The sequence below is a fragment of the Paramisgurnus dabryanus genome, chromosome 5 (genome assembly GCF_030506205.2).
Source record: "Paramisgurnus dabryanus chromosome 5, PD_genome_1.1, whole genome shotgun sequence".
Classification (NCBI taxonomy): Eukaryota; Metazoa; Chordata; class Actinopteri; order Cypriniformes; family Cobitidae; genus Paramisgurnus; species Paramisgurnus dabryanus.
The window spans coordinates 21,673,176-21,688,021 of NC_133341.1; the positions used below are offsets into that span (position 1 = coordinate 21,673,176).

Sequence of the window (14,846 nt, forward strand, 5' to 3'; positions counted from 1 at the left end):
TGCGACGTCCAGATTTCTATTTCTCTTTTTGCCTACACAGAGATATATGAGGTGTGGCTTATGCATCTGCTTTGCAAACTAAGCAATCAGTCGTGCCGATGGTCGCATACTTTTCCGTGAGCAGACGTCGTGATCAATGAACGTGTGATACTACGTACGTGTGAAGATATGTACGTCCGGGTTAATTTTTTTTATTATAATTATATGTTAAAAGCTGTTACACTTTTAATGACAAATAAGTTAAAATAATCAGTTGAGAAATCTTACCCAAAGGCACATTTATTTAATAGTATAGCAACACATGGCATAAACAGTACAATCAGATTCTCTTCACGTATTAAGTACATGATGTAAATGAAAAAATGCCTTGCATAAAATCAGTGTATGGCCTCTGTTATGTGTTGTCCATAAAGTATTTATTGTCCAATTTCTTTACATAATCCATTGTTTGGCACTGACGAAACAAGGTGGATCACAGCGCCACCTTGTGGCTATTCAAAGTCAATTTATTTCTGTAGCATCATTAAACACAACAATGTTCACCAATGTGCTGTTCGGCTTACACAATAAAATTAATATAAAAATAAAAACAGTAAAAAGAATAATTGAAACCATACATCATCATCATTTAAAAACAATAAGATATCTAGATTTAAAGTGTATTTACCAAATAGAGGAAAAACTTCATACCTGAAAGACATCAAAGATGTACTTACTCATTGAAGAACAGCAGGGTCCTTGCACCTCGGTGCTTGGCCCCTATTAACTTGGTTCAATGATTCAGGGGAAATATTTTGTTTATAGCTTTTGTGGTTTAAGGGTCATAAACAGACATACAAATACTTTAAAGTAGGCCTACCAAATCTTACCCAAACATTTTACAGTAGACCTACACAACAGAAATTTGATTACTGTACTATACGTTAAACTCACTTTGCACTCCTTTTAAATCATGATTGTCATACTTATTTGTACACATTTTTACTGTATTTTACAAAACAAAAAGGCACAGTCAATGTTCCCCAAATATGTTCCTGAAGGCACACCAAACACTACATATTTTCCAGCACTTCTAACCTCATCCCAATCAACTCATCACATCTTCAGAATAATATTAAATACATTTACACAATATTAAATAATATTAAATACGAAACAACCTTTTTTCTTTTTAGGTTTCTTCTGTTTTAGACCTACCTATTTCACTACCACCTTAACCATCTTCCACTTTATATAGAAATATTGTATATATCCAGCTTTGGTTAGATTACATAAGAATTGTAATCAGTTACTGATTACAAACTACATGCCAAAATTTGTAGTCAGTAACCTAATCTGTTAGATTACACATTTTGTGTTATGTAATATGAGTACTTTTTGATTACATCTACATTTGACCTATGTATATTTGATATCACATATTTAAGTAAGATAGTATTGTACTATTTTGACACAGCACAAAGAGCAAGAAAATATATGCCAATTTTAAACAAGACATGTTTGTAAGTGCATTTGACATGTATGCAAAAATAAACAAACATTATATCAGCCATAAAATATGTATTTAGATCAGATTTCACCACAGTTAACACCACGTTGCAAGCACATTTTGTTAGAAAACATCAATGATGGGAATGACTCAATGAAACTTTACAATGCTTTATACAGTATGTGAAGATTAATAGAATACACATATATTTTAAAATGTAATGTAATTTAAATACAAGTTCTTGATTTTTGGGATCTGATTACATGTACTACCCTCTATATATACATATACTGCTCAAAAAATTAAGAAAATCATCACAGCTTTACACCAAGTCAGATAACCTTCAGGAATATCAATCAACCCCGGTACGGAAGCACAAGTGATTGTAAAATTTTATACATATTTTGGTGCAAATACAATTGAAAACAGATACATTGGACAGGCAACACCAAGAGTGGTTTAGGGAGGACCATTCTCAGAGGGTCTCACGACCTCTACGTGCTGAAACATCGAGATTAAATCTTCAGATCTACTGTCAGATCTTATGCTGGTGCAGTGCAGAGACCTCCTGATACCTGATGCACAACCTCATTTGGCCAGAGTCTGTAGGCAGTTTCTAGACGATGAAGGCATTGACGCCATTGACTGGCCTTCACATTCTCCAGACCCTAATCCAACTGAGAACTCTTGTTCTGATGTACATGGATCTCATGTATCTGAAGCCATCAAGTAGCACCATATAGACAGGAGCTCACTTATGGGCTGATCCAGGACAGGTCTAGGAGGAGATACACCATGTGCCATCAGGAGTAATTCTGTAATTCCTGTCCTAAATGTGTTTATGATTTTGGCTTTCACTGACTATTGTCACACTATTTTGTTTTCACAACATTAGGCAACATATTAAAGTGAAGAGTTTATCTATAGTCTATATAAACAAACAAACAAACAAACAAACAAACAAACAAACACATTTTTCATTATTTGCTAGTGTCTACTAGTGGTTTTACAGCCCTCAAAAGTGAATGAACCTAAACTTTTTAAATAGTAGGTTGATATTCATTCTTAATGCATGAATGTTTTATTAAGCACTTGTTTCTTTGCATCTTTTCAAACTTGGTTTTATATCTCGAATTAAGAACTCAATAAGTAAAGATGATGATGGTATTTAATATCGTTCAACCGCACGTACGTTATCCGGACGTTCAACCGCACGTACGTTATCCGGACGCAAAGTAAAAAATTATCAATTTCAATACGTCCGCCCGCGACGCCCGCGCCAAATTTAGCGCAGCTCCGACACGTGACCGTGACGTCTGACGTCTCATACCTTACGTCTGACGCCTGAATAGTATGGGATTTTGGCCAGACGGCAGGCGAGCGTATACTATGGAAAGCCAAAGTACTCACAAACGCCTGGTCGGGCGTCTGATTGCATACTGACACGTCAAAAGCGTGCGATTTGGCAGCAAAACGCGCGTCCTCGACGCGTGCTTTGTCCTATTAACGCGCGTTCTTAACGTGCGCTCTTGACTCACGGCAAACGCGCGTTGAAAGCGCGCGATTTGCAAGAGAAAACGCGCGTCCTATACGCGTGTTTTGTCCCAATAACGCACGTTATTGACGTGCGCTCTTGGGGTCACGAAAACGCGCGTTTTTGACGTGCGTTTATAATAACAGAACTGGGCGTCAAATGCATGCGTTTTCTGTGGAATACAGCGCACGTTATTAACGTGTCAACAGGCGAAAAGAACGTGCGCTGTCAGAAAGTCTATAGGAACTAAAGTTCATTTAATGTTTCCTGGAGGGACTATTACTAGTGTTACCTGCAGATGAAGACCGTTGTCCGTTTATGCTTTTACTATGTTTTCTGTAATGTTTTCATGTAATATAAATCCAAACAATGTTGTATGCAATTTTATATTGTGCATGCTTGCTGTTTTTAAAGTTTATAATGTTTTTGGTGCTCCGTTTGATGCGGGTATTACTCAGAATATTAGTGTATTTACCATACTCTTAGTATGAGTAGAGACATTTCTGTTAAATATATTTGTGTGTATATATATTTGCTAATAAATTATATAGGTGCAATGCTATTTTATTATGGTCAGTCCATAAACCTAAATTGAAATATGTAAATAGTGAATATTTTGTAACTCTTTTGTAGACCATTTCATATATTGGATTAAAATAAACCTCTCTTTGTGAAGATTCTCTGGTCCATATTTGACTGCCTAAACCAGCAGTAATTTAAATGTAGTTAGGTTTATTACATGCTCTTTTCTTAGTATTTTCTTGGGTTACCGCATCTGATCTGCTTGCGGCTATAACTTAACTTAATCTGCAGCAAAACTTGAGACCCAACTGTGTACTGAATATGTAAATATGCTTTTAGGATGCCAGCGAACCTATTAATAAATATGAAGGTTTTACTTTATTTTTAATGATGTATAAACGCATAATCGTAATTGGATTTTTAGATTCCCTTTCACCATGATTTTACCCTCCATTAGGGAGTGGTGTGGCTCTGATGCGTGACGCCATTAAACCCCGTTCTTACCTCTGGGTTTACAAGTGCACAGGTAAGCAGTAGCAAGGGGTTTTTCTGTAGATGTGTTATGCCTCAGACATATTTTATAACAATAAAACAAAAACATTGTAGCAGGAGATGTGTAAAATAAAGATCTACATCTATTGATATCATTCCACCTGAATTTTACATTTTAGTACTGCAATATTGTTGTGTGTTATTCTGTCATGCTGTCTGAATTTTTTTTTAAATAGCTGATAGCTTAAGACCACATAACTTGGAGTTGCATGTGGCCTGCTTTCATTGTTGCTCTCCAATTACTCAAACATAATTTTGATGCACAATCCTAATATTTTAAGTTAAAGTTAATTATAAGTGTTAAGCTTCAGTTGCATTAACACACAAGAATGAAGGAAATGTTATAACCACATATTTTAACAATATAGGCCTATTTTATTAGTTTTAAGCCCTATTCGGACAGTATTCTCATCAGAATGTCTGTAAAAATATGTTTGCATGGCGCATCCGCGATAAAACTCGTGCAGTCGGATGAAGATAAATTAGGGTGTATGTGTGAGTTTTTAATTTGAAACACCTGGAAATGCGCTGTACGTGTGGTTATCATTCACATGACCACTTGATTATGTGTGTGGAATATGTATAATTGATTACAATTCAAATTTCTGGTGCTATAATGAACATTTTAAACGTTTCATGATGTTCTTCTGTTTATTAATATCGGCTCCCACTCACTGCCCTTACGACAATTAACCAATGTTACTACAGTTAAAACAAAAACAAAAACTATGGTTACTGTAGTAAAACCATAGTAACTACAAAATAACCATGGTTTTCAAAAACCATAGTTAAACCATGGCTAGTGTAGTAAAATACGGTTTGCTGATAATAATCAATACACCAAAAAAAAACATGGGTACTACACTTTTACCACAATAAAACCATGGTTATCTTTCGTAAGGGTGTAGCGGAGCAATAAGGGAACTTCTCATTACTTATTATTTTAGTTATAAAAGTGTCAATGTTTAAAATGCACACAAATAATTTAAAACGCTTCACTAATGTAGAATAAACGCGAAGCGCGTGACCATGATATACGGTGCTTTTCAGGGATCTAAGTGGACAACAGATGAGCACAATCACTTTTGTAGTCTATATTGATCCTCTTTTATAAATGTAGATATGTAGATTTGAACGGCAATTATACCACACGACCTTGGTGTTTGTCAAAAAACATCAATAAAATCACTGACTCCAGTAAATGATGAAAATTCCTTACATCCCCACGAGAAATTGTCATCCGAATTGGGTTATTCGTAATTTGGTCTTTCCCGTGATTTTTCTTGACATTCAAACATTCTAACATTCTAATTTTTACCAATAACATCTTTAAGACACTTTAATTCATTATAAAAGTGATTTCAATTTAACAAATGCTTGTTTAAAAAAAACTCAATAAAAATATATATTACACAGAAATATTTGGAAGGAGATGTTTTTGTTTATAGCTGTATGTTAAATTTTGATTATAGCTTTATATAAAATCTATGGCTTTAGATTTTAGCTTTGATTAGTTTTAATGCGAAAAAATTTGTTGACATTTGTAGACTACAAGTGGAGCAGTTTCTTTTGAATCTTTATGAAGAATATGGTAGCGCATGAGGTTCCTCAAAGTTATAAAACATTAAAAAACTTCGTTGTAATGTCGAATAGCATTAATAATCATAATTAGGGAAGTCAACAATTATGATTTTTTGCAAATAAACTAAATATGACAAGACATATAAACAAAAATACTACAACGAAATAAATGTGTTTTCTCTTTATATTCCTATTTATAAAACTTATAGATTATATAGGGTATAGTCTAGGTGGGTCCCAGATTTAAAAAGTTCGTGCACCCAATTTTATAATATATTTGCCATAATGTCTTCATTTACTCCACAATCAGGATGTATTTACCTCCCCAAATGGCATAGCCTGTCTACCTTTGATGTAAAAAGCCGTGGAACACCTGTTTATTACAGTATATGCGGTCGGATCCGTCAAGCGGATAGACTATTTGATAGACTGTGGATTTATTAGTGTTGATTAAGGATGTTTAAATCTCTAGCCTGGTGGTCAGGACATGAATGGATCAAATAAGAAGCTTTACAATGGTTTATTTTTCTCCACATATATCATAAATAAAAATTAGATAACTTTGCAGTATACAACATAATATTTTGTGATTTCCATATTATAGACGAGAGTATTTAACTGCAATATGCCAATAAATATCCTGACAGCATTATTATTTCTTAAAACTTTGACAAAAATTATTTTTAAAGGAACTGTATTTTTACAGTTATTGTTATTGTTATGTTCCGCATATCTGAATATTAGACGAGAGTATATAACGGCAATGTCTCATAGCAATAAATATCTACACATAACTCATAACAGAATAATGAAATGAATAAACATACAAGGAAGCAGGATTGACATGCTAATTGTATTATTATTACCGGAAAAACAGCAATATTATTGAAATAAACTCTGAGGTAAATGCGTCAAACACGCTGTTTACCGTACTAACAAGTCTAAATAAGCAATAACATGAAAAAAACATTATTATTTTAAAACTTTATATAAGAAAAATTATATTTAGAGGAAATGTATTCTTACATTTATTCAAAAATTTCATATAGGCTATTATTTCCTGTTTATGAGCATGTTCGTCTCTGTCCTTGCTCTGTTATGTAATTGACAGATTTAATTAAGTTATAGCCGCAAGCAGATCAGATGCGGTAACCCAGGAAAATACTAAGAAAAGAGCATGTAATAAACCTAACTACGTTTAAATTACTGCTGGTTTAGGCAGTGAAATATGGACCAGAGAATCTTCACAAAGAGAGGTTTATTTTAATCCAATATATGAATCTGAAATGGTCTACAAAAGAGTTACAAAATATTCACTATTTACATATTTCAATTTAGGTTTATGGACTGACCATAATAAAATAGCATTGCACCTAGGGCTCCACGATTAATCGTATTTTTATCATGATAACGATATGCGTGCCCCACGATTAATTAATGACAATCGTCGCAATTAATGTGCAAAGACCAAGCACAAAACACACGTCTAGAATCAAGCAAAGTGTTTGTTATGGGCGGAGTCAGAGTAAACGGAGTGTTAAGTGCAGTCTGTGTTAAGGTAGAAATACGTTAGCATCACGAGATTTACAGTCATTCGAACATAATGGCAGAGCAACAAGAAGAAAGTGCAGAAATATGTATGTTTAATTCCCAAAAAGGGTATAGGCTTACTCCATTGTTTGGATATTTCGGATTTGAGGAAAGTGATGTTGATCAGGTACGTCACGAGACTGCAAACTGTGTTCTTGTTCCGTCCAAACGTGAAATATCAAGAGTTTCAAAAGCTGAAGACACAAGCCGCAACCATAAAAAATCCCCGACCATCCACGACACAGACAACAATAACGGATCGCGTATCATGTAAGTTAGCCAAGGATATGTGTCCAATAAGCACCTTGAGCAGCAAGGGGTTTAAAAAAATATTGCCACATAAAAGGCATATCATAGGCATTTTTTATTCAAAAATGTTTTGTTTTTATTTTATTTTTATTTTAATTTGATATAAATATATATTAGAGCCCTGCATTTCAGCCTTTTTACGCGTCGGGTTTCGGACCAATTTTAACATCACAGTTGATATGCGGCCAGGCCTCTGGATTTTTTAGGCTTCTCCACCTTTATATAATAATTTAATTAAAAGAAACATTGAGACATTGATAAATTATAAAAGAAAGACGTTTAACCTATCGCACGAGTCCACCACGCACATTTACAATGCACCTGTTGCAACGGTGTTTAGCGTAACCGCCAGCAGCAGGACCTTCAGCGCATCGGGGAATATGAAGAACTGAATAAAAACCTTAAATACTGTGCATAATCTATAAAAGACTTCCCAGATAGCATGCACTACCGGGCCTCATCTGGGCCAACTATGTCACATATGGCTCAGTTCCGGTGGCGTCAAAGGCCATATGGGCCATATCTGGCCCACACACATCAAGCCGTTTTTAGTGTGAGTTGGGGCTTGTTGTGTGTGGGCCAGATACGGCCCATGTGCGACAAGCCGGTTTTAATTTGAGTTGCGGCTTGTTATGTCTGGGCCAGCTATGGCCTGTGTGCAACAAGCCGGGTTTTAATTTGAGTTGCGGCTTGTTATGTGTGGGCCAGATACGGCCCGTGTGCGACAAGCCAATTGTAGTTTGAGTTGTGGATTGTTGTGTGTGGGCCAGATACGGCTGAGTGCGACAACCCGGTTTTAGCGTGAGTTGTGGCTTGTTGTGTTTGGGCCAGTCCTGGCCCTTGTGTGACAAATCGGTTTAGGATGAGTGATGGCTTTTTGTTGTGTGTGGGCCAGATATTACTGGTTTATGGTTATGTTGACATCAGACTGTTTTTATGTGTGTTTCGGTTTATTTATGGGCCAGATATGTAATATGCTGCATGGTTAGCTTATTGGTTTTAAAATGTAAAGGAAGGCAGCTGAATTTTTTCCATTGTAATTTTTCTTCTAGATCTGACAGGGCTAGGCTTCTTCATATTCGGCTCAAATAATTCAACCATATTTATCATAATCAGACAGCTTTGTCTATCAGATCTTCTTGGACTCTGGCACAGAACTCAAAGAATTCTAGGCGACAATTTTTTGATAATCCATTAACACAGGGCTCAACATAAAGGACTGCCCTGTGGCCCGGGGCAAGTGTGAGAGATGTTCGGGCAAGTAAAAAGTATTGTCACTTGCCCGATCGGGCCAGTGCTTCACCCTCAGTCACTAAAATATATTTTCATCAATGTATTTAGCATCTTTGAAGCAGACATTTACTTGGGTAAAACACGATGAAAGAAACTATGCAATATTTAGCACAATTTGCTGTCAGTTTACAGGTAAAGCAGAAAAGTTGGGAGCCTTTTTTTCATTGGAACATATCTGTTTTATATGTATACAATATTTGACTTTTAAATTATTATTTTTAAATATGTGACACTGACATTTTTTATTGGGGCCAGTGAAAATTTTGGCAGGGCAAGTGAAAAATTTGAACCACTGGCCCGACCGGGCCAGTATAAAAAATTATTTGCGTTGAGCCCTGTAACAGAACAGCTTGTTTTAGTCAGCTAAAAATTTTACGTTTATGTGCAACATCTGGTGAAAATTTAATGTCAATAACACCTTTAGAAATATATGGTAACTGAGGAAAAATGGTGACGAGTTAAATTTTACCCGCTGCATATTTAATGTAAATTAACTGCTTGCCCTGCATTAAAGACTTGTAAATGCACAACGCTGAGGCAAAGAACCCCAAACCCCATTTAAAATCCTTTAATGCACAGCAAGTCATTGATTATCCCACTTATTCCATGGTCATTTGCCAAGTTATAGACAAGTTAAAACTAGTTTTGCTCTTTGTAGCTTAAAATTTGATAGAATGGGTAAAAATAACAGTTATTTCCAGGAGCTCCTCTTTTTTGTAAACAACTGATCTGTCTTTTATAAATCTGATATAAAAGACTCTTCTGAGATTTGAAGGATGCACACTACTATTCGATAGGTAGGCTACTCAAGTTTAACCAAACTGTTCGTGGACCCCGTTTACTTCCATAGTATTACTTTTCCAATTCCTGCTATAGAAGTGAATGGGATCCAAAGACATTTATGCAGGTTTGTAACAACATGAGGGTGAGTAAATGATGACAGAGTTTTCATTTTTGGGTGAACTATTTAACCTTTTACAGCTTAGCAGAAAAATGTTATGTGACCTTTAAGAATAGGATAAAGTACATCTTTAACAAAAGCAAAGATTAAAAAACAAATTGTAGAATAAATAGAAAGTGCTACACAAGTGTAAAACAATACAAAATCGTCCCACTATCACATGCAGATGTGTCACTTTGCAATGGGGCAATGATGAATAGTACACAGAACAACCAAATAAGTTTTTACGATTTATAAACAATTTAAAGATATTTTAAAGTGTTCTGTACTGTTCTAATTCCAGAGATGTTTATTTATGTAAATGGTGTGAGGCTTTACCATGTATATAATAGGCCAATGGCTATGCTGTGCACGCGAAACATGTCCTGCCCCTTTAAATCACGAAGGGAGTTACCATGGAAACTGAAGGAGCACGAGGACAGCTAGCTCCGTCTCCCGCGGTTTCTTCGCTGTTTTCAAGTAAGTTTAGTCCATCAAATCACACAAATAATACTAAAACCTGTTGTTGACACGCTTTTGTTATATATTTACCTCATATAAATGGCTTGTGTCTTTGAGAAAAGTTCGTTACCATCCCAACATGTTTCCGCACATGCGGTCGGAACTGTGCTTCCGGTTTCTGTTGGTTTACTTGCTAAACTGATCTCTTGAAAAAATAACTCGTCGAAAATATTTTTTTTGTTTCCAATATACGTGTTGTTAATTTGCTTGTTATAAGCTAGGACTTTTTGTTATTTTTGCTTAGCAGAGTTTAACGGAAGTTACGTGTTTTCCACAAAAGCCTCTTTACTGTATGTATGTTACTGCTGAAACCGTCTATAAGCGTAAGCTTTTGCTCTTGTTTATGAACGTTTGGGCTTTTGAAAACATAGATGAGAGGTTTCAAAGTCTTTGTTAACGTTGTCAGTGCATGACTGGAAGTAGGCAAATTTATTTAGTCTAAATATGCGATGTACTGTAACGTCTAAACCTTGTTAAATTGCACGGAGTGCTGAAGCTACTAACGTTAGTACGTATGTTTTATCGTATACAAATACAGACATGTTGTTCTCTGATTTCAGGAGTGACAAAAACCCTCTATAATAGAAGAGAAGCTCAAGATTTCAACATTTTCTGAAGGGAGTTGCAGACAGGTGTAGAAAACTGCTTTTCAAATTTTCCACATTTATCACAGTTATTTTAAGATGTTGACATCTAAACGTGAGTAGCATTGTGTGAGCAATATTAAATAAGTAAATCTTACACTGCATATTTTATATATTGTTTTCTCTGTGACAGATTGAATGTTATGTTTGTAGATTTGTCCATGCTAATGGCCGAGCAGTAGGGTTGGAACAGACCTGTCAGAAAACATCTCTGAACCATATGACTAGTAAGTAAAACCTCAAACTTATACACTGCTATTCAAAAGTTTAAGCTTGTGATTATTTATTTGACCAAAAATACAGTAAAAACAGAAATGTTGTGAAACATTATCACAAAGTAAATAAGCTGTTTATAATGTGAATATATTGTAAACTGTAATTTGTTATTGTGATTAATGTTGAAATTTTAGCATCATTACTCCAGTCTTCAGTGTCACAATATTCTTCAGAGATCATTCTAATACGCTGATTTGCTGCTCAATTAACATTTCTGATTATCAACAGTTGTGTTGCTTCATGTTTTAGTGTTTTTCAGGATTTTTGGATGAATAGAAAATTAACCCTGGAGAACCCAAGAACCCTTCTCTTAACATTGATTAACATTGGCCAAATTTGACCCGTGGATTCTCCAGGGTTAAAATAATAGTCTATTATAATAGAATAATAGTTCACAGAATAATGAAAATTTCTGCATGATTTAATCCATGTTAATACATATGATCATCTTCTTTCAGACGAGCACAAAGTTATATTAGGGTGCACTTACTTATCATACTTAAACAGACCGAACCGTACCAGAGTACGATTGTCCCCACTCCCCCACTCATCTGCACATATCAGAGTGTTTTACAGTGACAGCTAAAGTTTTACATTTCATACAGGGTTCATATAATGTAGGTACACCCTTAGAAAATGTGTAAAAAAAATCTATGCTATTTATATCATTAAATAATATAGTGAATGTGTGGAAAGCCCTGAGCACGCAAAAGTGAAACTGAGATTACAGAATTAGCGCTGTCTGCCTCTAAATGCAGTTACTTTACTTTCCCACTCTGAAAGTGAAGTATACCTAAACTTTGAGAGCAAATGACTAGTATGACGGGCCGGTAACTTTAGTAATTTTACATTAATTTAGCTAGTTAGCTATTATTATAATCACAAATACTTTTATAATATATTACTGAATTAAGCCAGTTACACTTAACTATCATTATATGAGTATGAAATTCCTCATCATTACTAAATAAATCTTGGAAGTAAACCATCAAATTTGCTGAAAAAAGTATACATTTCTGAATACACAATACATGTCACATTTGAAACAATCAACTTTACTTATAAAACATCTTACATTTTGAGATTTAAAACAACTGTGAGGTTATCTTACCTTTAAGATGTAATTAATATATAGGATATATGTATGCATGTATGTTTTGAATTATTGAGAAAAACAAAAAGCATTAGGCTTTGCCCTGCGCTCCCCTTTAATTTTAAAACAGAACTGTGTCACAAAAGCTCTGTGCAAGTAGTCCAAGTATTTCAAAGGAACTCTATCAGTTTTACCCCCACAGTTTGTCTATATTCCTCTCAAAAATGAGATTTGACTCGTTTCTTCATTTTTCATTACATTTTACAGATTTCAAAACAATTTATTCTTGAGAGGAGGCACCACAGTTAAAGACAGTGTTTTGAAGAATTTTGAACTTCCTGCTCACAAACTACATACTTATCCAGTTAGTCTGACAGGCTATCAATGAGAATGCGGCATTACAGGACACCACTGAAAACTATACCACTAAAAACTGATTATTGGTAAGTCTTTTTGACAATAACTAATGTTATTTATTCATGTTTGGTGTCAGCTAATATGTGTATACCCTATAAATGTTAGATTTTTTTATACTTATTCTCTACCTCACTGTTTACATTTGTCATCGTAGCTGCAGTCAGAAGAAACAGATTAACAGCAACTATCTGCTTGAGACCAAGAGATTGAGCACTGGGTTAAGACATGGTTGCAGCTTGCCACAGACAGAGATGAAGGTCGTTGGGCAAAAGAGAAGATTTAAAGGCATAGCTCACCCAAAAATGGAAACTCATTTACTTACCATCAAGATGTTTCAAACTCTATCAAATGTATTTGTTCAGTTACTGACTGTTATAAATTATACAGGTTTGGAACAACCTTTGGGTGAGCAAAATTACAGTTTTAATTTTAATTAGTGAACTATCCCTATTGTGAGTTTTATAAGTTTATTAAGAAATGTTGAGTATTATATCAGAGTTTTGTATGTAAGGAGATGGTAGTTGTACGTTTGTGTGTTAATATAGATGGTTTCAGTGGCAACAACATAAATCACTTTCATGGCCCAAACTTAACTTCGGGTAGACCTCCACATAGATTCAATAACAACCGAGTATCTCTGGAGCAGTTTTTTTTCTGATAACAAACAAAATAAATAACCAGTAAATAGCCTTAGATCAAATCATAGCTAAAGCATTTCAACCATTACATTGATCTAATGTTACTGGGTAAAATTAAGCTTTACAATTTTAGCTACAGATCTTTGAAAATGTTTGTACGGTATACTGTCCATTTCCAGAAAGGTAATAAAAACAGCGTGCACAGTGACGCTGCTGACGTGTTATCCTCAGACATGTTTGTGAAGATTGTTTTGTTTATAGCGTGCGTCTCCCTCAGACTGTAAAAAAAGCTTGGGAACAAGAAAAAGCTTGGGCAAACAAGATAACATGTCAGCAGCGTCACTCCAGTGTTGTGCATGAGGTTCACAACAGACCTGGAAGAGAAGACGATGCTGAATAAAGTCATAATTTCTGTTATTTTTGGACCAAAATTTATTTTCGATGCTTCAACACATTCTAACTGACCCACTGATATCACATGGACTACTTTGATGATGTACAGTATATATTTGATCGTGTATACACATATCTAAAACATCTTAAACTGTTTCCGAAGATGAACGGAGGTGTTACGGGTTTGGAATGACATGAGGGTCATTAATTACATAATTATCATTTTGGATGAAATAACCCTTTAAGTTTGGCCAGGTGTGTAACTGTGGCAACGCACATGCATCTATGGGTTCCAGTATATCTTACTATATAACATATTAATTTAACTAACATGTTTGACAAATATAATTATGTTTATTTATAAATTATTATCTGTATTGGATTTTTTAAATGTTTAATAAAGAAATTTTGACTATATGAGTTTTAGTTTTTTCTTAACTATAGGTTAATTAGCATATAGTAAGAGTAGATGTGTGCCACAGCTTAGAAGACGCTACTGCATGGAATGACAGCAATGACTCAACCTGAGTGCGGTTGCCAGAAGTCAGCCATAATTGGGACGGATATGGGCCACATTTCAGAAATGGCATGGGTCACATCTGGCCCAGATGGCAGTGGAGTGACTGACATCTGGGCCTGATGTGGCCCATGCCATTTCTGAAATGTGGCCCATATCTGGCACGGTTATGGCTGACTTCTGGCAGCGCACTCAGGTTGAGTCATCGCCGTCATTCCACGCGGTATGTGAGCCAGATGAATGTGGGAGATGTGGGCCACATCTGGGCCAGATGTCAATTGCTATCTGGGTTCTTTCGGTAGTCATGTAAAAAATGCGGTGTAAAGCCTTGAATTTTAATTGATGCATAGCGAATGTGTAAGGTAAGGCAACCTGCATGTTTATTTCGTTTCATGTTTATTTCGTTTTGTTTTGATTCATTATTTTTCTGCACCCCGCCGCAACTGCGAGCAACAGAGCAGCCCCCCTCCGCTTTAAAAAAAAATAGTGTGTTGATAATAAAGATTTAAACTAACATTGTTATATGCTGAAAATAT

At 35.2% G+C, this 14,846-nt stretch overlaps 1 long non-coding RNA gene across 1 annotated transcript; it reads left to right on the forward strand.

Annotated features, from left to right (window-relative positions):
• Nucleotides 1-8,239: 8,239 nt before the first annotated feature.
• On the forward strand, nt 8,240-14,210 carry LOC135732340 (uncharacterized). Its single transcript, XR_010526745.2, has 5 exons — nt 8,240-10,290; nt 10,893-11,031; nt 11,130-11,203; nt 12,613-12,788; nt 12,917-14,210. It is a non-coding gene; the product is annotated as an uncharacterized lncRNA (long non-coding RNA).
• Nucleotides 14,211-14,846: the final 636 nt, after the last annotated feature.